This window comes from Saimiri boliviensis, chromosome 1 (assembly GCF_048565385.1).
Source record: "Saimiri boliviensis isolate mSaiBol1 chromosome 1, mSaiBol1.pri, whole genome shotgun sequence".
NCBI lineage: Eukaryota > Metazoa > Chordata > Mammalia > Primates > Cebidae > Saimiri > Saimiri boliviensis.
The window spans coordinates 12237933-12264305 of NC_133449.1; the positions used below are offsets into that span (position 1 = coordinate 12237933).

General features: G+C 38.0%; 1 pseudogene; it reads right to left on the reverse strand.

Annotated features, from left to right (window-relative positions):
* Nucleotides 1-2097: 2097 nt before the first annotated feature.
* Nucleotides 2098-26373, reverse strand: part of LOC141583598 (histone-lysine N-methyltransferase SETMAR-like) — a 39562-nt pseudogene continuing 15286 nt past the window's right edge.

Here is a 26373-nt window from a genome sequence, read left to right on the forward strand (position 1 = left end):
TGATTTTTTTCCAAATTTGACAAGAGTAAACATTTTAATGGCCTCACTGATAGGGAGTTTGAAAGTAACAGAAATTTTTCTGAATTAGTAAATTAAAGAAATCAACTGACTATGCAAGGAAAGACCCTGAGTTATCTTTCCCTTTTCTTTATAGAAAATATTATAGGCCGGGCATGGTGTCTTATGCCTATAATCTCAGCACTTTGGGAGGCCAAGGCCAGTGGATCACCTGAGGTCAGGAGTTCAAGACCAGCCTGACCAACAAGGTGAAACCCCGTCTCTACTAAAAATACAAAAGTTAGCTGAGCTTGATAGATGCCTGTGGCAGATGCCTGTGGTCCCAGCTACGCAGGAAGCTGAGACAGGAAAATCGCTTGAATCCGGGAGGCAGAGGTTGCAGTGAGTTGAGATCATGCCACTGCACTCCAGCCTCGGCAATGGAGGGACACTTCGTCTCAAAAAAATAAATTATAAAATTATTGTCGTCTGAAGAAGTTTTCAAAGACTATAGCACTTGCCATAGCCTTTTGCTAATAAGTCTTAAGTGATTCCTAGCCCCTCTTGATCTGTGAATTCCACAAAGATGTAATCTCCAATCCAAAGGCCTAGAAGATATTGGTGCTGAGGGACTATTGGCTGAATAAAGAAAGAAATGCATTATGAGCACTGCATTTTAAAAAATTTCCATATATAAATGTATCTACATTGTTGACTATATATACAATTAAGAAAATATTATTTATTCGTATTGATAATAGTCAACATGTATTGAACAAATACTGTAAAAGTATTGGCTTAAGCACCTCATGTATACTGTTTTCAAAATACATACACCCATTAAGGTAATTACAGAAGTCCACTTAACTCACTAAGAGAGGAAAGTGGAGGGAATTCCAAAGTGGAAATGCTTTTGTCATAGGTAATTCAGATAATTGATGGACATTTTCCTAAGGTCAGCAAAATAAATGATCACAGTGCATTGAATTGCTTTTATTTTTCTGCAAAAATTCCATTCCACGTTTGAGGAAGGGAACATGGTGGAAAGAGCACAGCTTTGGAACTGTATAGGTCTGAGGCTGACCTCATGCCCCATTAGCTACCAGGTGAGGGATCTGAAAAAGTTGCATAGCCTACCTCACTGTGCATTGGTTAGACAGTAAAAATATCAGTGACAGCCACTCAAGGAGAAGTGAAGTTGAGTTTTCAAAAAAATTTTGATGCCATTCTATGAACAGATAAACATATATAGAAAGAATGGGAAGAAGCTGTTTTACCCAGAATGCTCTCCTCAATGCCAAGTGCTATGGCCAAAACCACTATGTCATTCACTGGTCATCTATTCAAGCCTTTTTCAGAAGAAGGGAGAGCTCTGTAGTGCTCAAGAACTGCTCCTCATGCACCTGGAGGACAGGTCCTAAAGGTGTTGGTAACTCCAACATAATCACATCCCACATGGTGCCACCCGACCAGCCCTTCCCTCACACTGAGAACCCTGGGCTGCAACCACAGGACTTCACCCACTCTTGCTCAAATGTGCTTTATCTATGTCTCCCTGCAGCTTCATGTACTATTCTCCTTGCTGGGACCGTTTTCCTCTCTTCTTCATCCATAACTTCTTACCTTCCCTTCAAGACCCAGCTTAACTATCACTCCCACCATGAAATCTGCTTTAATGCCACCAGACAGAAGAAGTCACTCCCTTTGTATATCCCTCCTTGGCTCATCTTATGAACTTTTTTTGACAGGTGTCTCCATCATTAAACTATGAACTCTGTGAAAGTGTTTTCTTTTGGTGAGGTAGGTTAGGGGTCATGATATTTTTGAAGAAAAATGCAAAGCTCATGTCAAGTCCACTCATAAAAATTAAAAACAAATGTCTTTTGGAAAAAGATGGAAGAAATAGTGATTTCTGAAGTCAGAAAGTGGAATACTAAGTAAAGACCTTTGGTGGCTGAATAAAAGTAGAATTAACAAAAGGGAAGAGAAAAGAAAGACTGATTTGTCTTTGGTACAATAAACTGCAATTACTAAGTTTTTGCAAAAGTAAGTGCAGTTTCAGATCATTAATTTTAAATATAACTAGGCTCAAATGTATCATTATTGATCAAAATGAGAAACATTACAATCAATACCTTTTTGCCAATGAGAAGTTTGTTTATTCCTGTAGCGTAAAAATCCACACTTTGGGATTTGATGAACTCTTGGAAAGCATTTTCTGTGTCCTGCTGGTTGTGGAAGCATTTTTCTGGCAAAAAGTGGTCAAGATGCTTGAGAAAGTGGTAGTTGATTGGCAAGAGGTCAGTTGAGTGTGGTGGATGAGGCAGAACCTCATAGCGCAATTCATTCAACTTTTGAAGCATTGGTCCGGCATTTTCATGGAGAAGAATAGGGCTCTTTCTGTTGACTGATGCCAGCTGCAGGAATTGCAGTATTTGGTGCATCTCATCGATCTGCTGAGCCTACTTCTCAGATGTAATGGTTTTTGCCAGGATTCAGAGAGCTGTAGTGGATCTGACCAGCAGCAGACCACCACACAGCGACCATGACATTTTTGGGTTCAAGTTTGACTTTGGGAAGTACTTTGGAGCTTCTTCTCTGTCCAACCACAGAGCTGGTCGTTGCTGGTTGTCATATAAAATTCACTTTTTGTTGCATGTCACAGTCTGATCAAAAAGTGATTTGCTGTGTTTTAGAATAAGAGAAGACAATACTTCAAAATGATGATTTTTAAAATTTTCACTCAGCTCATTAAGCAACCACTTGTCGAGCTTTTTCAACTTTCCAATTTGCTTCAAATGCTGAACAGTTGTAAAATGGTTGAGGTTGAGTTCTTCAGCAACTTCTCATGTAGTTATAAGAGGACCAGCTTCGATGATTGCTCTCAATTGGCTGTTGTCAGTTTCCGATGGCCGGCCACTCCGCTCCTCATCTTCAAGGCTCTCTCTTTTTTTGGTGAAACTTCTTGAACCACCACTGCACTGTATGTTCATTAGCAGTTCCTGGGCCAAATGCCTTGTTGATGTTGCAAGTTATCTTTGATGCGTTACAACCCATGTTGAACTCAAATAAGAAAATCTCTCAAATTTTCTTTTTGTGTAAGGTAATTTTCACAGTCTAAAATAAATATAAAATAAACATAAAGCAAAAAAACATAAAGCGAGAAATATGCATTAAAATGATGCATAGCATCATCACATTTGTTTAAGAATATATTCCAATTGCAACAGTGCAAAAACAACAAGTACTTACGCACCAAATCAAAACAACATGGATGCCAATTTGGTGCTAAATGGAGTAAGATGGAACCTGGCCTGATCGCCAAGACTGAGACATTTATCTGCCTGAAAAGAATTTCTGTTGGACAAGAAAATGATGATAAAGGAGGTGTATTGGTCCTCCTTGGGATGCTGGGACAGAATACTACAAATTTGGTGACTTGATTTATGTTTTCATAGTTCTAGAGGCTAAAAGTTCAAAATCAAGGTGAAGCAGGGTTGGTTTCTTCCTGGCTTGCAGATGGTCACATTCTCACTGTGTCCTCATGTGACCTTTCATGCTTGTTTGCACATTCCTGCTGTCTCTTCCTCTTTTAGTAAGGACACAGGTCTTATCAGATTAGCATCCCACTCCTTTGACCTCATTTCAACTTAATTAAACTGGTAGAGGATGAGAAATTACTTAATGGGTGCCATGTAAGCTATTCAGGTGATGGGTACCCTAATAGCCCTGACTTGACCACCATGCAATCTATACATGCAAAGAAATTGCACTTATATCCTGTAAACTTATATGAATAAAAAATTAAATAAGCTTAATTACCTCCTTAAAGACCTTATCTTTAGTTACAGTCACATCAGGTTAGGACTTCCACATGTGGCTTCTAGGCAGACGGAATTTAGTCCATAACAACAGAGGACCACTGAAACTGAAAGAGGGGTATGATTCATTCCAGCTGCTGCATTGCGGCAGCTTCCAAGCAGTGGCACTGACAAGCTATGTCACCAGGCAGAGGTGACACAAAAGAGCAACCCAGGGGACTAAAGGCCACATTTATAGCAGCTTAAAAGCTGCCTCAGCCTCATGGTGTGGCTCCTGAGCAGGTTAAGAAGCCAGGGACACAGCAGGGGTTGCTGAGTAAGAGTCAGGAGTTTGTCCTCCTAAGATCAGGGTAGCTTAGAGACATCATTATCAAATTTGTGTCTCTGCTTCCTAGGAGACATCGGGGCACAGAGTAGGTGTTCCATTATTCCTCAATGAAATTCAGATGGCTAAATATTTGAGAACACAGGGAGCTCCCACAACTGGGGACTTTCAGACAAAGGCTGCGTCTATCCAAGGGGCTATGAAAAGTGGTTGTGCATTGAATGAGACCTTGAAAATCTTGTCCTGGTCTAATAGTCTGACTCTTTGTTTACATAATAAAGTGGATCATAAAAAGTCCCCATCTCTTTCTACGTCCGAGTACATTTTCTTAGTTTACACTGTAATCTTGTGAGCTATGTTTGTATTTTTCATATGAGTTTGCCTCATTTTGGGGTGGCATTTTAATGGGATGATGACTCATAATGTTCCTTCATTAGAAACATTATAAAGCAAGATAGTTTTGTATGGCCCTATATCCTTCTGATGTACATGTGTAGGCAGCATTAGTAGTATCTCATGAGCAGCCTTTCCTTCTTTCAACTGGGTCCATAGGCGAACTATTCCTCTGAGTGGAGTCCCAGGGCTGCTCATTGCCCTGTCTGGCAATGGTGCACGGAAAGCTATGGACCACCAGCCCCAGATCTTTCAAAGAGGCTTGCTGAGCATCTCAAGAATTAAACTAGACAAAGTGGGCCCAAACATAATAAGACAGCCCATTAGAAACATTTTCTGTGCTTACATCTTTCAGACTTTTATCATAAATTAGAGATTTTGAAGAGAATGAGTCATAGAAAAAGAAAAAAAACAATAACCTGGTTCGGCAATCAGCATATTATATCTCCCCAGTGACTCATAGCATCAGACTCAAGTCAGGACAAACAGAGTTCCTGTCAGAAAGAAGTGCAGTTAAAAATAAAAGCAAAAGTAGGAAGGGGTGGGCGTCAGCGGTGGTATGGGGGTGGGGTGGTGGGTTGGAAACAAAACCTTTTAATCTGTGCCCAGAACTCTCCCCAGACTGGATTCCCTAATGAGGGATTTGAGGTGCAAATAGGCTGGAAAGCCTGAGTCGGACAGCAGGAGGAAGCAGCTCCCAGGGCGCAAAGACAAATGGATTTCTTAATAAAATCCTCCAGGAAAAGAAAAGCAGCACCAACCATGAAGTGTGGATTATTCGTTAAACATGAAAGGGGCCTGCAGGAGGGCCTCTCTTAATGTTATCGAGGTGCAATTTGATGAAGAAACACAGCTTTCTGAGTTAAACTAACTTGCATCTTAATCATGGTTCCACCAAAATTGGCTGTGTAACCTTGGCAGGGTCCTTGGTTTTCACATCTGTTGGATGTGGATAACAACCCACGGCCCAGAGCTCTTGGGAAGATTAACTGACACTGAGTATGTAAAGCACTTAGCATGGTGTATATATTTACAGGAAATAAGACTGACATTCAGTAATAATTTATCTTAAAACTATAGATGAAAATACATCTGGACAGAGGTTGCTGAAGTTTTAATTCAGACTCAGATAAGTGTCTATCGAGCATGTTGCATAATCACAGCTTTATACAGGTGGATTGAACCCTTGCTGACTAAGGCCATGGCACCCTTGAACATTTTATTACAGCAGAAAAGGTTAGGCAGCCTTGGCTGGTCCAATCATTTCCCTGTTCTACATGAGTTCCTCTTCTTCAGTTTCTTCCCAGGCAGCCTAGCCAGTGTTTTTTTAGCGCACATTTGGAAACCCAAAAATAAGTTTGTAGTAAGCCTTGATTCTTCCATATACTGCCTAGGTGACACTGGCAAGATGTTTCACCTTTCTGAGCCTTAGCTATCTTACCTGTGAAATGAAGTAGGTATCTACCACCTTAAGCAGATGCTATGGAATTTTGAATGAAGAACTTGAAATGTCTAGCATAGTTTGTGAGCACAAAAGTAATTGACAGACTATTTTCTTTCCTCTCTCCTAACTAATGTGTGCATTTTGTTAGCTATAAGTAAGACAATCAACAGCCGAAATGATTTACTCGCCATTTACAAGAGAATATTTGGGAACAAGTTAGTTCAAGGTATAAGTGTTTACAGAAAAGAAGGAGCAAAGTGAATGTCCCACTCCTCAGGCCAGTATCTCTTAGTCTTTGTAATCTTCGTTCGCACGTTTCCAGAGAGGACAAATCAGTCCCTGATAAGTGGGGTTGCCTGTGGTCCTCTCAGTCACCTATCCCAGTACACTGCTGTGAAAGGTTGTAGGCGTTGGGGACAGACTTATGTGGTTTCTGTCTCCTAGTTTCCTGCTTTAAAGCCGTATGAAGTTAATCAAATCATGGAAGCCTCCATTTCCTCACCTACGATGCAGAGAGCTACCTCATAGGCTTGCTATGAAGAGTAAACCACAGGATGGAAAAGCCTGACCTATGAGTCAACAGGGGTAGGCCATCCACCATTCAGCATTGTGTTTCTTGCTGCAGGACCCAGGATTTTGCTGTCTGCACTTCCTTTGAGAGCAGACACCTCTCATGATCTCCTTTGAGGATTCATCCTTGTAAATCGATGCAGTGTGGAATGACCTTTGTGACTTGTGTCTTGTGCCAACCTCCAATCTCATCCTGTGACTTAGAATGCCTAACTGGGAATACAGCTCAGTTGGTTTCAGCCTTAGTGTACTCAGCTCCTATTCAAGATGAAGTTGCTCTAGTCCACACACCTCTGACATCACAGTGTTTCACTCCTAGAAACGTTGATTACTTGATATAATAGGCAGCACTCAGTGTGGCACATTATAGTCTCCATAATAATGACTGTGGTTCCACATGGTCTTCCAGAATTTTGTGACAAAGAAGCAGAGCAGATTACCCACACTGTAAGTCTTGACATATCTTAATGGCTGGCCCAACGAAGAGGCATGGCCGAAGGGACACAGGTAGCTTCTAAAGCTGGATTAGAGAAAATACTATGGTTTTAGCCTCCTTCTGTCTCTCCTCTCTCTCTCTATCTCTCTCTCTGTCTTTGTCTCTCTTTTAGGGAACTCTCTTTGGAGCCCTCATCTACCACATGAGAATTCCAGCAATCCTGCAGCTATCCTGAAGCTGCCATGCTGGAAAGGCCAATTGGGAGACCACATAGAGACTTCCAAGGACTCCAGCCAATCTGGACCCCCAGCAGTTTGAATCTCCCAGCAACGCCACCATACAGGATAGGGAGCAAACACTAAGAAGCTTCAAGAGCCAACTGGATGAGTTGATACCTACATGGAAGGCATTAGGTAAGAACTTTTGCAGTGAGTCCAGTCAACCCCTAGAAATGTGAGAAATAAAAATAAGATAAATACTGCTGTTTGAAGCCCCTGTGGTATAGGGTGACTTGTTATTCTGATACCTGCAATTGAAGTGCTGCTCTAACAGAATCTAAGCCATGAGGCAGTGGCTTTGGGACTAAGTGACTAAGGGACTTGGAGATTAAGGGATGATGCAAAAGTTGAAAAAGGCTTAGAAAAACAGTAAGAGATGAATGAACCCCAGAGAGATCATCAGGAAAGGCTTAAAAGGAAGTGAGAATAAGGCAATTGGAGTTGGAAGAAAAGAGACTTTCTTACGGAGTGGTAGAAAGTTTAACATTGCTACTTCCAGCTGTAAGGTGGAAAATAGGCAGTCTACCTCATGCCTTGGATGATCCAGCCAAGATTTCTAGGTGGATGTTGATGGTGCTATGTGGCTTCTTCTTATTAAATATAGTAAAATGTGAAAGAAGATAGAACTAAAGAAAGAACTGCTAAATATAAAAGCTAGGACCTGCCAGATTTTGAAATAAAACTTTTTCTCATGGCCAGCCCTCCACCAGTGGGCAAACAATGCTGAAATTCAGAAATGACTTCTGGAAAGAAGACAAATTTACAATTTTAGGAAAATATGATGTAAGGGAGAATCTAAGGGCATCAAAGTAAAGCACTTTGAGACCATAGAGCAATTTAAAATATTGTCTAATAGACCCTTTCAACAGACAGAAATCCTTACACAGATCTTGAGGGTATGACCCAAAGATTCTATTCTTCAAACAGTTTTTCTAAGAATGTTAAGATCGTCAACCCACCACAATCCCCAGGGGAGTCCATAGCACAGAAAGAATTATCTTCAAGAAATGTGTGGAGTGGTTTGTATCTTCTGAAGTGAATTATAAATTGATTCATTAAAAATCCAAGTTTTTAAAGTAATTATATTAGTTTATACTGAAAGGGCTATCAAAACTAAGAAAATACAAAGAGATTTCAAAATCCTTTGCTTCTACAGGCACAAAACAGGCTGAAAAACTATAAAGTAGAGAACATATGCTACATTTTTCAGAGCTATATACTATGAGAATGATTTCCAGACATTAGAGCTAAGCTCTAATCAACTGACAACTTGCTTTCAGATACCTGTTAGCCATGAGAATGCCTCCTTGGAAATATGTTTGTTTAAGTCCTCTGTTCATTTTTTAAATTGTTCATTGTGTTATTTGGGGTTGGTTGGTTGGTTGGTTTTGCTGCTGAGTTATGGGAGTTTCATATTTATTTTGAAAATTAAACTCCTTCTCAGATACATGATTTGAAGACATTTTTCCCATTCTGTATGTTGCCTTTTATTCTAATGACTCTTTTCTTTGCTATACAGAATGTTTTGAATTTGACGTAGTTGCACTTGTCTAGTTCTGCTTGTATTGCCTATGCTTTCTATGTCACATCCAAGAAATCATTGCCAAGACTAATGTTAACATGCTTTTCCATTTTTTTTGTTTTGTTTTGTTTTGTTTTTAGATTGAGTCTCACTCTATCACCTAGGGTGGAGTGCAGGGTGTGATCTTGGCTCACTGCCACCTCTGCCTCCCGGTTCAAGTGATTCTTGTGCCTCAACCTCCTGAGTAGCTAGGAATTCAGGTGCCCATCATCATGCCCACCTAATTTTTCTATTTTTGGTAGAGATGGGGTTTCACCATGTTGGCCAGGCTGGTCTTGAACTCCTGATTTCAAGTGATCTGCCCACCTCAGCCTCCCAAAATCCTAGGATTACAGGTTTGAGCCATTGCACCTGGCCCCTATTTTTTTTCTAGAAGTTTTGCAGTTTCAGGTCTTGCATTTAAATCTTTGAAACATTTTGAGTTTATTTTTGTGTATAGTATAAAGTGATAGTTCAATTTAATTAAGTAATAAATTTATTTATTTATTTTTAAGACAGAGTTTTGCTCTTGTTGCCCAGGCTGGAGTGCAATGCATGATCTCAGTTCATTCCCAGGTTCAAGTGTTTCTCCTGCCTCAGTCTTCCGAGTAGATGGGATTACAGACATGTGCCACCATGCCTGACTAATTTTGTATTTTTAATAGAGATGGGGTCTCCATGCCGGTCAGGATGGTCTTGAACTCCTGACCTTAGGTGATCTCCCCTCAGCCTCCCAAAGTGCTGGTATTACAGGTGTGAGCCACTGCACTGAACCCCCAATTTTATTTTTGACATGAAGATATACAGTTTTTCCAGCACTATTTGTTAGAGACTATCCATTCTCCATTGTATACTCTTGATAGATACCTTAGTCAAAAGTTAGTTGACCGTACATGCATGGATTTAGTTCTGGGCTCTCTTCTGTTCCACGCATTTACATGTCTGACTTTATGCCAGTATCAGACTAATTTCTGGAGCTTTTAATATATTTTGAAATCAGAAATTTTCAGGGAAATGGAAGTCAAAACCACCATGACATATTACTTCACACCTGTTAGTATGGCTAATTTCAAAATAAGAAATAGAAGTTAAGTGTTGGTGCAGATGTTGAAAATGTGGAACCCTTGTACACTGTTGATGGAAATGTAAAATGGTATAGCCACTAAGGAAAACAATATTGAAGTTTCTCAAAGCTTAAAAATAGAACTACCATATGATCTAGTAATCTTACATTTGGTTACATATTCCAAAGAATTGAATTCAGGATCTTAAAGAGATAGCTGAACTACCATGTTCATTGCAGCATCATTCACAAGAGCCAAGATGTGGAAATAATTGTCCATTGACAAATGAACAGATAAGGGAAATGTGGCATATATACACCATGGAATATTATTCACCCTAAAAGAAGGAAATCCTGATTCCTGCATTTCTGACAACATGGAACTACAGAACATTATGTTAAGTGAAATAAGACAGTCACAAAAAGACAAATATTGTAAGATTCCACTTTTATAAGACATGTATAATAGTAAAACTTACAGAAATAAGAATACAGTAGTGGTTGTCAGGGATTAAGGGGATAGAGAAAACAGGAATTTGATTTTCAATGGGTTTAAAAATTTTAGCCAAATGAAGACATTCTAGAGATATGTTGTACAACACAGTGCCTATAGTTAACAACAAGGTCTTATGCACTTTAAAATTTGTTAAAAGGCTAGAACTCATGTTAAATATTTTTGCCACACCCACACACAAAAGACCCCAAAACACAGGGACACAGGAAACATTGGGAGGTATCGTATTTGTCTATTAACTTGATTGTAGCGATGGTATCCTAAGTGTTTACATATTTAAAAACTCATATAAATTCTACATATTAAATATCTACAGTTCTTGGTATATCAATTATCCATCAATAAAGCTGTTTTAAAAAACTGACAGCATGTGCCAGGCTTGATTTCAGGAATCACACAGACCAGCAACTTCTATGTGCACCACAGTATTTCCCCTTTGAAAGGGAATGCCTATAGTGGTTATTCTATGCTTGTTGTACTTTACATTAAGTGTAGAGAGGGAAGGGGGAAGATAACTTTTCATTTGTGATCTGAAAATCGTTAAGTCTTTACGTCAAGAGGAGCCATTCTCAAGGAACTGTAGTTGAGGAAGAGCACTCTAGGAGCCTCAGTATACCTGAAACTAATTGAGATGATAATATTCTGTCTCTAAGACATCAGCCTGATCCCATCATGAAATAAGGCTCTAGAAGGTCTTGAAGGTAAGGGTTAGTGTGTTTTTAATGTGGAAAGAAAGTAGATTATTGTGGCCAGAGGGAAGACTCTGATCAATTGTTATTTTTTCAGAAAATGGTCACACATGGCCCTTCTGGAATTTTTCTCATCCCTCAATCAAGAAGTGGAGCCTATTGACCCTCAGTCTTGAAATTGATTGGGACTTTGTTACTACCTTGCTCTTAACATCACCATGCTGGAGAAATAGGATGGCAAGGCCACCTGGTGATAGAGAAACATAGGATGCCTAAGGAGCTCCAGCTGTCACTTTTCCTGGATGTTTGAGTTTTCCCAGTCCAGCTAGACATTTGACAGGACAAAACTCTCAGGTAACTATAGCCTTATCCTCCGTCTGACTATCACAAAATGAGAGACCTTGGTTGAGGACCGCTTACCTGAGCTCAGTCACCCTGCAGAGATGCGAAAAACCTTAGAATGTGATTATTGTTATTTTAAAATCACTAAGTTCTGGTTACTATGTATGCAGCAATAGATAACTAGGACACAAAGATAGACTGTAAGAAAATAAAGAGGGAATGGTTAGACTAAAAACATCATGATCAAATCAATGTTTAGTAACATTTAGTAACATTTAGTAAGAAAGATGGCTATCTGGGGAAGAGAGGTTACACAACAAAATGAAACAAGCAACCAAAAAAGCATGGATGATACATTGTAAGATAGAAAACCATATTAAGGGGAGCTATTTGAATATTTTATATGAAATAGCAGAAATCGGAGATGAGTGAGCTGACTTTGGAGGCAGGAAGGAAGCTCATGGGGAATTCTAGGAAAACAGAATGATACAAAGCAGAATCCTCAATGTCCCTACCCAAAACCTAATGAAATAAACAGAAATGAGCAAAACTATTTTAAAACTATTTTAAAAATTAATTATCCAAGAGCAATACAAAAATAAATGGAGCAAAAATTATTATTCATTTTATAAAAGATAATCTGGAAACAGAGAGACAGCGGAATCTAGAAAATGGTACACAAATTCTTTTGTGAGAAGACATCTATAGGTAAAACTGCATAAAATTCTCTCCAGTTTGGAAGGCCATCCTGGGTAATTTTATAAAATGTCCCTTTCATAATAGAAGCCCCTTCCCAACATCATGGATGAAAAAATTTTCAACACAGGAAAATCTGCTAGTGCTCATCAATTTTCCCCTACACCTTGAGGATGAGGGAGTAGAAACAGAGATTGAGCACAGCTAACTATTTCCAATAATAAACAGCATCAAGATAAGACAAAATCTTGATGCAATTTGTTCATCCCTTGTCAAAGAGAATAATGTGAAAGGAAGAAAAAAAAAGTCCTATATGGCCTTTCTTCCTATAGCACCTTGTTCAAATGATAAATTTAACTCATTTTCCCCACCTCTGGCTTGGTCAGCAGGGATAACAACATGGAAGAGCTCAGGAGGATGGCAATGTGAAATGCAGTAGCCATCAGGTGATGCCTGCATTGGCAGAACAATCCAATATAAACACAATTTCTCTGCTCACCTAAGAAGGACATACCTTGCAATACTCATAATAAACTCTTTTATAATAATAACATTATATGAAACTGAGAAGAAAACAACAAATCAAAACAGTCACAATGGCATCTAAGGCTGCTTACGAAAACAGAAACCTACAACCAGACAGCAGTAACCAGGTCACAAGCTGAACCTCTAGTAGAATAAACAAATAAGCTTCCACTAAGATAGGCAGGTAAGCAGGAAGAATTTGTATATGCTATATATCAACAAAGAAAGCACCCACGTAGAGCTGCTAATATCAAAGATGAGTAAAATGAAAAAAAAGAGTCATGCCACTTAAAAATTATGAAAGATTAAAAAAAAGAGAAGAAAAAAAGCTAGTATATAAAAGAGAAGAATTTTCTCTAGAAGAAGGTATACACCGAGTAATAGAATAAATATTCTCATAAAACACTTTCTCAGAAGAACTTTTAAAACACCAAAACTACAATTAAAATAATGAACATATTTATATAGATAAAAATATAAAATATAGTACCACCAAATTAATTTTCAAAAGTAGTGAAACTATTTGAATATCAAGCAATAGCACTGCAGATTAATAAACATGCTTTAGAGAGTGAGGAAAAGAAACTGTCAGTTGAAAATCAATGCTGTGTTATGGAAGAGAGAATGGAAATAATCATAAAGATTGTCATTGGAAAGCAGGGCAGGTTGACAACAATTTCAAGGAAGATGGCAGATATAGAAGTTATGCATCAAAGAAGCAGCATGTGAACATCTGTGTCCTTGAGAAGGAGAAGAGAAAATAACAGAACAGATAAAGAACACTCAGAGACACAGAAAAATATTTCCTGAAATGAAACATTTACCAAAACTTCAAATACGAGAAACATTTACATCCACACATGTAAAGGGAGTAAAAGATCCCTTGATCTGACATGAATCTTAGCTCCATTCTTCAGTAGCTGTGACTCTGGGCAGGTTTCTCAGGCTGATTTTTTAATCTGCAAACCATGACTATTAAAAATCCCAGCTTCTTGGTTTGTTGTGAATGGGAATGAAATGAGGTAATATATGTCATATACTTAGGTGAGTTACTGGTACAGAGGATATTCTTTTCAAGTGTCAGCTATTGTTTGTATCTTGGCAAAGTTCCTGAATATTATGGAGGAAAGAAAGAATTCTGTAAGTGTAAAAAAAAAAAAAAAAAAAAAAAAAGTTGCGTTACATTCAAACTTCTACACTGCATCAGCTAATGCCAGAAGACAATGCAGGAATTCCAGCGGAGGCTTGTGTGGTGGAAATTTGTATGATTTGTGAATGACAGCCTGGTAGTCATTCAGGTATAAAGGAAATCAACAGGCATCCTAAAAATTGCTAGGATACAGAGACTGAAACCTTTTTGAAAAAGCTCACTGATGAAAATGAGCAATTTATATGGTAAAAAAAACTGAACTAACAGAATGGAAAGACCTTGAATGAAAGGATTGGCAGTAAGTGCTAAATTCATTTAAATATAAAACCAAAGTGAAATAATTGAGGCAATTATGGTTACCTAAAATATATGTTATATTTTAAAACAGAAAAAAATGTTTTTTTCATTATGAATAAAAATAACTAGGTAATTCTGATGGACCCTGGAAAGATGTTTTAAAACAAATATCAGAAAGTTGAGAGGGAAAAGAGAATGTGTAAATTTCCTATTTCCCTATGTTCACAGTGGAAGGCCAAAAAGTGGCAAGTTTATTGGAAAAGTTTATTTTTGTATATAAAGATAAACCCTAAAAAAAAGATACAAAATCTTTTTAAACTTTGAAAAAGAAAATGCAAATTAAAAACAAAAGAGAAACAAATGTTTCCTCCAAATTCCAATCTTTTTGAATGAAATGAAATGCACATTTTTCTATGCATAAACTCAGATCTGGAGAAGTGAAGGTGAGCAGTGATGGAATGAGTGGAGTTGGTAGAATAGGAATGGGCTTTTTATATTCTTCTTTCTGGTTATTTGTTTTGTTTGTTTTTGTTGAGAAACAAATCACAAATACAGACTAATATGAAGAATAAGGTGAGAAACTGCTAGATATCTATTATACTGAATTGACAGTTTCACATTGTGTTATATTTATTTCAAGACCTTTATAAAGAAATAAATAAATCATCACAGATTAATCACACTCTCCATCTGCCTTCCTGTTTTCACTCTTCTCTGAAACAGACACTGTGAAGAACTTGTGTATATCTGTTGAACCAAATTATAAATTAACATACATATGTCCATGAACAACATAGCTATTCACATTTGAGAAATATATTTGAAATCACTGGCTCTTTTAACACTTACAGAAATAGTATCGTGCTATGTTATAGTGCTAAATGCATTTTTAAAAATCAAACATGCTTTTTCATTACCTTTTTTAAAGAACATGTGTAGGAATTATTTTAAGGTAAATGAAATTGTTTGGTTAAAGGAAAAACACATACAATATTGCTAATTGTTGCCAAGTGGTAGCATCAATAAATTTTGCATAAAATAAGTTTGTTAATACAGAAAATTGATGAATTTCCAGGAAAATATCAAGAACAGGAATGTATTTTAGGAAAGATATTATTGACGCAAAGAAACAAACGTCACAGTTTTTTAAATAAGGGAGTATAGGACAATTACCCTGCCGCATACACACCCATACTCACATATCACAGCGCATGCTAAGGAGATGTTACACAGGCAAATTATTTTTACATTTTTGAATGCTATGTAACTTCAGTATGTTTAAATTCTTCCAGCCACAGAGAAGAAAAATTTTCAGATTCTTTTTACCCAGCCAGCATGACGTTAAACCCTAAATCTGAAAATGACCACAGAGAGAAAACTACTGATGAATGCCACATATGAACATCCATGTAAAACTCCAAATAAAATTCAAAACTATAATTCTATAGTGCATTATATTTTTAAAGTATATATAACTATATGTAATATTTATATTTATGCAATAATAACATTATATATGCAAATACATAAAACACATGTGTACACATATACACAGATATGTATATATGTACTTATGGATATCTACAGATATGAATATGTACATTACTCCCTAGAACACCATTTAAATATGCAGAATGTGCTCTGTGTATCTTGTTATATGGGTAGCAAGTGCCTTGGGTGGTAATCCAGAAGTACTTGGTGTAAAAATAATGAGGAAAGTGTGTGATCAGTTCTTAAGAAAGAAGACAATTGATAGAGACAATCCAAAAGGTGAATCAATTTGGTGCATTCAGAAAATTAGACATACAGCCACAATATGATAAATAATTCCACTCTTAGGTGTATGTCCAAAGCACTTGAAAATGTACATTCATAAAAACTCTTACCAAACGTTCGTAGTGGCATCATTTGTAATAGCCCCAAAGTGGAAACAACCAAATACCTATCAAGTGCCTAAAGGGATAAATAAAATGTGGTATATCCACCTAGTGGAATATTATCTGGAGATAGAAAGGAACAGAGCATGGATATATGCCATAGTGTGGATGAATCTGAAAAGTATTATGTTAAGTGAAAGAAGCGAGGCACAAAAAGCCATGTATCTTGTGATTGCATTGTATGAAATATGAAGAACAGGAAAATGCATAAAGGCATAAGGTAAATAAGAAGTTGTCAGGGTGCAGGTGGTGGGCAGAATAGAGTGTGACTGATAATGGGTACAGGGTTTCTTTTGGGGGTATGAAAATATTTTAAAATTAAATAGTAGTAATGATTGCAGAAATCTGTGAATATGCTAAAAAATTGATTGTTATACAGCAAAAGGGTGTATTTATACTTCAATAATACTATGACTTTTTGAATTTCCAATAATTACATTGTATAACTTGATAAATTGATTCCAAAAGACATACACAGAATAGCTAAGAATAGCCATTTATATTTGAGTGAAAATAAAGTGAAAGCCCTTGCCCTAGCCAAAAGAAAAAATAATCAATATTTATTATAATAATTTAAAAAGTGTGGTATAGTATCAGTTCAGTAATAGAAAAACGGAGTTATGATACAAGATATAGAATCCAAAGTCAGATTGGCACATGTATGAAAACTTGCAATATAGGAAGTAACATTTAAATCAGATGGGGAAAAGATTATCCAATACTTGGTGTTGCAAAATCTGATCTTTACATAGGGGAAAAACAATGCCTCTATCCCAAACTGCATAAAATAAATATTCTTCTCAGATGATTAAAATCTAAAAAGGAACAAACTTTTAAGTCACCTGGAAAAACAGATTGTAAGTTAACATTATGACCTTGGGCTTGGCAATAAAGAATTTCTTAAATAAAATATATAAATCTTAAAGAAAATCATTGATAAAATCAACTACCTTAAAATGGAAAATTTTGTACAATGAAAGACAAGGCAGCTTTTTTAAATTAAAAAAACTACAGGATGGCAGAAGGTAATTGCCATTTATATCACCAACATATCATTGATGCCTATTGGACATGCAAGAAAATACTAGAAACAGCCCAGTTGTCCATTATCACAAAAATGATGAAAGATAAATAAAATGTACAATAAAACAACTGCAAAGAATAGTACACCTCAGCTAAAATGAAAAGGGAGCTATATATTAATGTAGATAAGTTTGTTAGTATAAAAGTTATTTTACTTATTCATCTATAATCCTTTTACTGATTTTAGGATCTCTCTGATCTGTATTTCCTTACAATCCTGTAAAAGACTATAGGATATCTTTCATTGTGATTTTGAAAATTTGTGATTTCTTTTTTCTATCTTTAAGAATTTTGTTAGAAATATATTAATTTTATTACTCTTGACAAAAAATTCATTTTGATTTTTTTTCTTTTCTAGTTTGTTCTGCTTTCTATTTCATTAAATTCTTACTTTTGTTACTTTCCTTTCTATTTGTTTTGATTTTAGTTGTACTTAATGAGAGAAATAGAAAAAAATGTTTATTCCTTTTTTCTCAAGTAAATACAGAAAATACAATTGGAAAAAAATGAGCAAAAGTCATGAACAGGTGTTTTACAGAAAAAACAATTCAAGGGACCAATCAGCATAAAAATGTGCTCAATATCACAAATCTTCAAAATCTATGAATTTAATCATAATTAGACACCACCATCTGAAATGTCAAATTAAAAAAAGAAAAAAGGCAAAACCAAACAACAAATCTATCAACACCAGTGGTGGTGAGAATGTGGAATAACTCTCTACGTTGCTAGCAGGAATGTGAATTTGCACAGGTAACTTAGAAAACCTTGTGGTAGTATCTACTGAGACTAAATGTATGCATGCCCGATAATTGAGCAATTTCCCTTTTAGAAATATGCCCCCAAGAAAATGCACACATATGTACACCAAAAAAATGGCACAAGAACATTCTTAGAAACATTTTTCATAATAGCTTCAAAATGGAAACAACACACACAACCTCCCATGATACAATAGATTCATTGTTGTAAAACCACATAAGGTAATATTATGGTGCAACAGCAAAGTTTTAACTATTGCTCTGTGAGACACCAAGGATAAAACTAACAGACAGAACGTTAAGTAAAAGAATACTGCTAACCCAAGGGAGTACATAAAGCACAACTTCATTTACATCAAGTTTCAGAAATGGCCAAACCTAACTATAATAATTTAAGTAAGAATCGAAGTTATTTTGGGAAAGCTGGCATAATTAATGGAATAGGGAAAGAGGATACTCCTAGGTCCTGGTAATGTTTGAGCTTCTAATTTCTGTTGTAGTTTTCATGGGTCTGTTCCTTTAGTAAAATTTACAGAGCAACATATTCATGATTTTTACACCTTACCTTATTGTTATATTTTCATTGATTTGATAAATCCCCTTTAGGTATGTGCTCTTGGGTGATTCACCTAATCATAGCAGAAAGATGGGAGTTGAGACTCTAAGACTGTAAGTAACTTGGCCAAGACTCATGGCTTGACACAGATCTTCTAACTCAAAGTCATGTGTTCTTCTCACTACCCAACTATTGCTTCACACTTCATCATTTTGCAGATGACTGTGTGTTGATGAGAGGCTGCCCTAATTTGAAGCCATGAAAAAAATGAAATAATATTTGCACACGTGCACAATCCTCAGCTGCCACGGCCATTCCCTCAAGCTGTAGCATGGCAGGAATTTATCAGTGCTAGAAGAGTTAAACTGTAAGCTCACTTGAGATGTAGTGGTTCAAAACCCTTGCCAATAATTCTTTATTATGTGCAGCATTTTCAAAGCAAAATTACAACACGTTAGAAAGTGAGTGAGGCACATTACTGGTGATGTCATCAAAGTAATAACTGCTAATGACCCTTTTACTCCTGGGCATTGCCTGAGGCCACACTGACAGAAACAGCCCATCTGCTTTCTGCGAATCTATTTGAATGATCCAGAAGGCATCCTGAAAGTTGTGAAAACATAATATGAGAAAATGATAGATCAAAGTTTGAATATAATGCAGGGACGACAGAAAGGAAAATGTACTCTCTATTGTGTAATGGCCATTTTCGCCGGAGTTTGAAGAGCTTTGGTACGGGGTGACAACAAACATACATTTAAATGATGACATTTCCTCCCAAATAAAATAAACAAATAAATACGTAGAATGTAAGAGTTTTTTTTTTTTTTTTTTTTCCATGGAAGAGTTTGGAATGCCCTTCCAAACTCTCGTCATTCACTGAGATGATGGGTCTCTTGTTATTAACTGAGACACTAAATTTGAGGTGACAGTCCTGTTCTGGAGGCAGAAACATTACCAGTGCTGCTCCTGCAGAAGCTGATTTATGATGTGACAGTTGGTGATGAGCTTCTCCCTCATGGAGATGCTCTCTCACAGGGACAGCCGTATCATACTTGAAACGGCCACTTACCCAGGCTTACTGCAATAGGCCCTTCGTTCATCTTCCCTTAGTTCTCCCTTAACCAGTCCATTCCCCTGGCTTCCACAGAGAAACCATTCTATAAACTGCTCATGTGTCAGCTGCTCGCCAGCTCAAAAACCATTCAGAATCCCACACCTTCTCCCACTGTCCACAGAATATTGTCAGTACTCCTTCTAAGAGAATTCAAAGCAATATGACATCATCCTATATTTCTAGCCTTCCCTAATAAATATTCATACAGACTACCTACTGCTTTCTATACAGGGAAACATTTCAAGGCCTCTGAGGTCTGCTTGGAATTCTCCCATCCACCATCATTTCTGCTGCCTATTAATATTGCACCCGTAATTTATTCACCAAACATTCCTTGAGTGAGTGCAAGGTGTCAGATACCTCAGTTCCAAGGTCCTTTCTTTTGTGAAGTTTTCTTTGTAAGCTCTTCTTTCTGAGCGCTCACTCTAATTGGGACATTATTTAATTATAGCCTATATTGAGCAATATTCATGTCAAATGCATTTCTATTTCTCCTAGTGGATTTGGAGCATATATCTTAGAATCACTGCCACCTGGCACACTATCCAGTACATTATAGACAATGATTTTTATTGACTGAATCATTTTGAAATCATTCCTCTATGTTCTGAAGAATTAATACTTTAGTTTCTATATTCCCTACTTACATTTTAAGATAATGTTTTGGGTGCATTGATAATTATTCTGGCATTTATTAAGACCTTTAGAGATCATCTCAGAATAAGATTATAATTCTGTCTCAGAGCAGGGATAAGACTGGTGCTGTAGAAGATAAAAAGGAATTCTAATTTTCTGTTCACATCCTGCTTCCGCAGAGTCAAGGTACGGGACCAATAAAGATGCAGCACCCTTATTTCCTATGAAGGAAAAATCTTGCCCCCCTCTTCTCATCAGCTCTTGGTAGAGCTATTAGGAAACAGCTTTCAGATGCCAGCTCTGCTAGTGATTTTCTCAGCTGCAGAGAGCCACCTTGCCCAAGGTCATGCCCTTCCATGTATGACCCACATCCACGACTGATGGATGCAGGAGCTATAAAGGCCCAGGCACTGCAGCCCAATGCAGGGGAACTCTGACCATCTTAGATGCAGAGCTCTGCATGAAACTGGCTGAGGCTGTGCCTGCATAATAGTTCAGCTTTCTTTTCGTCCAGTCCTACTTCCTATGCATCTCCCTTTCACACAGATTGATTACAAGAATACTCTGATAAACACTCTGAACATTAAACTTCATCTCAGAGTCTGCATCCTGGTGAACCTAAATAGTATCATTAATGCAAGTGGGGCTAAGATGGAATTTCGGAACTGGATGACTCACCACCCAGCCAGTGATTAAGATGCAGTCACTTGTGGTTGGTGGAACATAACGAATCCTGGTGCAAGGTGGGAACTGCTTGGTAAAACTTTCATGAAGGTGATCAGTGAAAGGGAATGTACTCGCTGGTGCAATGCATGCTTTTCAATGCATTTGAAAATTATGGGAGGAATGGGGACTATAAGGGCAAAGAGGTTGTATGACTATTGTTAAACTCTATTTAAGCTCTAGAAAAAAAACAAAAATAAGGTTAAGTGTGAAAGCCAATGGGAAAAGCCAAAGCTTTTATACAGTACCCTATAAAAGCCTCTCATCTCCTTTAACAGCAGGGAAGAATGTTGGAGAAAAGCTCCACAACTTCATTGTCATGCTAGCTAAACTACAAAAAAGAATGTACTCATAACAAAGTAGTTTGTATCTAGGTGAAGACTGATTGGGAAGAATGGGACCCTGAAACATGGAATGGAGATTCAGTTAATGACCTGAAAAATTCTGAATTCCTAAATTCTCCCAAATCTCTGAACCTATAGAAGCAGCCTTTCCCTCCATTTTAGCACATTCAGAGGATACTCCCCTGAAAGAGAGCAGGTACCCCACTCAGGATCTTTCCCCACCTTGCTTGCCGACCATTAGGCTAATAACTATGGTAAATTGAAGCATAACCCAGCCTTGAATGTGCTGGGCCTGGTAAGAAAGGAAAGGAATTACATCCCAAAGGAGCTACAAAACCTGCTAACATAGACTAGCAGGGTCCAAGAGAGCAGGAATGGGACTGATCGAGAAGGATGAAGACTAAGAGAGAATAATAGAGGTTATCTGCTGGTGGTTTAGTGAATTAGGGAGCACTCTTCCAAGGTACAGGATTTAAAACGTAGCAAAAAAGCTAAAAGATAATGCAAACTGGATATTAGGAGCATGCAAACTAGCTCCTAGGAGCATGAAAAAAGTGATGGTGAGAGTAAGGGAGCTCTACATGTTGGGGGCACTGCATCTGATGGTGGAGAATGGGATAAAAAGCTAGGGAGTGAGCCTGCTGGGGAGGATATACGATGTACGAAAAGCCCACCATGTGGTTATACTTCATGGGAAATCCCCAGAGAAAATGAAAGGTGTTCTGGTGAGAGGGGAATCAGCTTCACCAAGAAGTTCATTTGTGGCTGCCCTTTGCAGGTGGAATTGACCACAGGAGAAGGCAGTATTACAGGGCTAGGGTTGCTGACAGTGATAAGGATAGTAAGATCCCTATTGAAGCCAGGCTGTGGCACTTCGTTGTCAAAATCTAGATAGACAGGTACCTCAGGTAACTTTACGCTTGGAGAATAGGAAAACTCAAACTGGCAGTGATACCAGAAAGTCTAAAAGTCACCATGGTCCCAGTTTTGGGGTGGAGCTAACTAATAAAGTTCAAGGCCAATATCTAACCGACTGTGAGTCCCCAATATCTGCTGTTTTCTCAGGCCCTTCTGAAACTGTTCCCCCCATCAATCCAAGACAGTGAATCAAAACTAACATCACATTCCAGGGTATGTAAAAAATGAGATTCATTCGTAAGTATTTAAATGATGTGTTGATAGTGGCCGTATATCAAATACCACTCAATTTATCAATCCAGCTCCTACAGAATCCAAGTGAGTCTTACAGGAGAACAGTGTACTACCACCAAATACACCAAATGTAACTCCAGCTGCAATTGCAGTCTGTCTTCCAGATTGAGTACATTTGATGGAGCAGATTAACATGGTTTTAGTACATAGTTCGAGACCATGTATTGTGGCCATTTTTAATATCCCTATCAGAAAGAAGATAAAAAATTGTTAATATTTACATTGAATGAAAAAATTACATGTTCCTATTGTGCCTCAAGGCACTGTTGATTTGTTCTTTCCCCTATGTTGTCAATAACACAGTCTGAGGAGGTACCGGACTGTCTGACATTCCAGAGCATCATATTGATCATCTGCATTTATCCATCATGCTAATTGGATTGGTGTAGCCAAAGGTAGCAACCTGGTTGAGAGCCTTAGTAAGACACACAGCTGAGGGTGGCATATGAAGCCGACAAAGCTATATGGCCTGCCACACTAGTAAAATACTTAGGATGCTAATGTTCAGGAAAAACTAGGATCCCACCTGTATTAGTTTCCTGTAACTGCCATGACAAATTATTTAAAAAGGGGTGGCTTAAAACAATAGAAATTTATTATTTCACTATTTTAGAAGCCAAAAGTCCAAAATTAAAGTGTTGACAGAGCCACACAACCTCATGGAAATGTGGAAAATGCTCATGGAAAAATTCCATTCCTTACCTTGACCTGCTTTGGGTGGCTCCCAGAACCCCATGGGCAGTGTACTCCCTTGGGAATACTGCTCTGGCTCATGTAATAGGTGACATGAGATGCTGCCAGCCTCAGGTGGGTCCCAGAACAAGAAAGTGTACTGTAAAAGGTTGAGGCTGAAGTTCGAGCAGCCCTTACCCTTGGGCCATGTGACCCAGCAGATCCTAAGATATTAAAGATATTACTGGTGGAATAAAGAGACCATGGAAAGCCAATGACAGGCTCAAGGGAGAGCTTCTGGGACTCTGGACCATGAATGCCAGTGGACACAGGCAGTGCAGATGCAGTGGAGAAACAGCTTTTGAAAAACAACTGCCAGCATTCCACTAAACCCAATGAAAGTGGAGCATCTGTGCATGGGACTCTTTTCACCCTGCAAGATGAACTGCCCACAATGAGCTACATTCTGTTGGAACACACCATGTTATAAAATTAGATGCACCTGGTAAAAATAGTGTGAAAATGAATCGGTGCACGGGCAGAGCAAGCTGCATGCAAAGGAAAACCTGACCCCAGGCCACCCACCAATGATGTCCCAGCACCCTCCCTCATGTACCGGTGCCACATGGTGTGATCCTTCATGCCAGCTTATGAAGAGGGAAGAGCAGGAGCTTGGTTCACAGGCAGGTTAGCTCTGAATGTGGCCCATGTCATAAATAGCAACCTTTCTTGGAGACATCCCTAAAAGACAGTGGTGAGGGGAAGTGCATTTTGGGGAGAGCACCTAGCTGTGTGCTTTGGAAAGAGGTGTCCTAAGGTAAGACTATACAGATTCATAGGCAGCAGCAAGCAGCCTGGCCAGTCTGAAAAAACAAATAAACAAAATTTGCAATGAGAAGGTCAAGGAGTGGGGGGGATAGAGGTATTTGGGAGTGAAAATGGTGTATGAAGATCTTGGAATCACCTATTAACACCCACCTCAGAACATCCACCAGAAAAGAGGTCCTGAACACCCAAGTAAACAGAATGTTAGCCAGCTTTGTCATAGACCAGTGTTGGCACAGGAACATACGGCCAAAGCAGTGGTATAGACACAGAGCCTCCGTGTGGACACCACAGCAGAATCTCTCACTGACCAACACTAAGCTAGCTAGTGCTGCCACTGAGTGTCAGTGTCAAATGCAGAGGCCAATACTGAGCCTCTCATAGTCTGAAGACCAACTAGTCATTTGGTAACAGTTGACCAAGTGGGCCCATTCCACATTGCAGATGCCAGCAATTCATTGAGAACAAGTTGATAGATATTTCAGGTATGAATTATACGTACCTTCCTGCAGAGTATCAGACAGGCCCACTGTCTGAAGCCTTACAGAGTGTTGGATGCTTGAAACAGGACTCCACAAACTGTCAAAAACCAATGAGCCCACCTAGCAGAAATGTAGGTGAGGGAGTGAGTCAATAACTACAGAAGTGAACTTGAGAAATATTACACCAGCTAAAAGCTTCAGGCCTGAAAGAACATTGGAATGGTGAAAGCACAGCTGAAGCACCAGTTCAAGAGATGGACGGAAGATGGAGTGCCCATCTTCAGGAAGCAGTCTATGCACGAAGCAAGTTCGTTATATGATGCTCTGTTCCCAGTAGGAGGAAAATATGAGTCCCAGGCAAATGAAGGGGAAGCAGAAGTGGCAATTCCTTGAATGTTATGAAAGAGAATCTTTTCCGATCAATGTTCTATGGCACCTAGATCATCCATTATGATTGCTTGTAAAATAGTCATTTTGAGATGTTCACAGATCCAAAAAATTATGCCATATGCATTTTTCTAGATCTCAAGGAGGCAATTTACCAAAAAATAAAAAATGAGAAGACATGAGATTCATTAAAGTAGAAATTCAACTCAAAAGAGCTAAGAGATCTCCAAAGGACAGTTAGGGGAGATTTTAGGCAGCCGTGTCCCAGGCTCAATGAGGCAACCATGCCCGAAGCTCAGTGAGCTGCCAGTCCAGATAGAAGCTTCTGGAAGGGACATCTTTGAGCAGATAAAACTTTCCTAGGATTGGACACACTCCACTGTATTATAAAAATATTTTATTTCTGGGGAAGAATTTGGGGATGAATTAGTAATAATAGTAAACAAATAAATTAGGCAACTTGAAGAAAAACAAACCTGTGTAAGAAAATTAATATAAGTGTTTTGTATCTGTCAGTTATGCCTAGCATTTACATAGCCATAATAAAATAAACACTAAATTTTGTACCCAACTAAAATTAAAATATGGATAGGTTGGAAGATGATGGACTAGGAAGTATGCATGAATAGGGCAGGGAAAGGGATATGAAAGAGAGGTTAATTCCCCTCTTCAAGTGCATAGTGTTTATTTAAGTGTGATTTGGTGGAAGGTTTTCAGACTATGCACTGGAGCATTATCAGAAAAAAGTCTGTTGCATTTGCTTTGGAGGCATTACTAAACGTTAGTTTCTTTTTGTGCTCATATCACTCATATGATCAATTTTAATGTAAATTTTTCTCTGGTCATTTAACTAAGTAAGGTTATATGTCCTTTGAGAAGAACTTATTTATTGTTTTTATTTTTTTCTTATAAACACCATGAATCATACACAAATCAGCTTTCACACTTTTGTGTTGAATGTTAATGAATGCAGAGGTGGCTTTGAATTATGTTTTTCTCACACATATAGAATGTTCTGACATTCATCTTGCATACTAACTTCACCACTGATTTATCATATTTTTGGACCTTCATTTTCCTTTCTCCATGTTTTCTTCAATTAAAAATTCTTGTAATGGCTATATTTCTTCAAATATAAGAAATCATTTTGTTTTGGAATGAGGCAAGGTTAGAAGTAAACCTATAAATAAATGTAACTTTGAACAATTAATGAATTTTGGATGCACTTTTTGTAATTGCTTTGCCTGTTTGTACTGTGCAGTCACCATATCTTCCCACTGGAGCATAAATTTACAAACTTCATGCAAATGCATTATTTGTAATAAAACTGACTAATGAGCATTAAAAGCCAATTATTTCTATACATCTGCTGGCTATGGCTGGCAATAATTGTGCATCATTTAGATTTGTGGCTATGTGTTTGCCTTAGCAAGATTTTAATCACTCATTAATTTATGGATTACAATATGCATCATGGGTGTCTGCATTCCCCAAACTGCCTCAGACTTATAAATCAAGAAGCTACAGAACTTGGAAC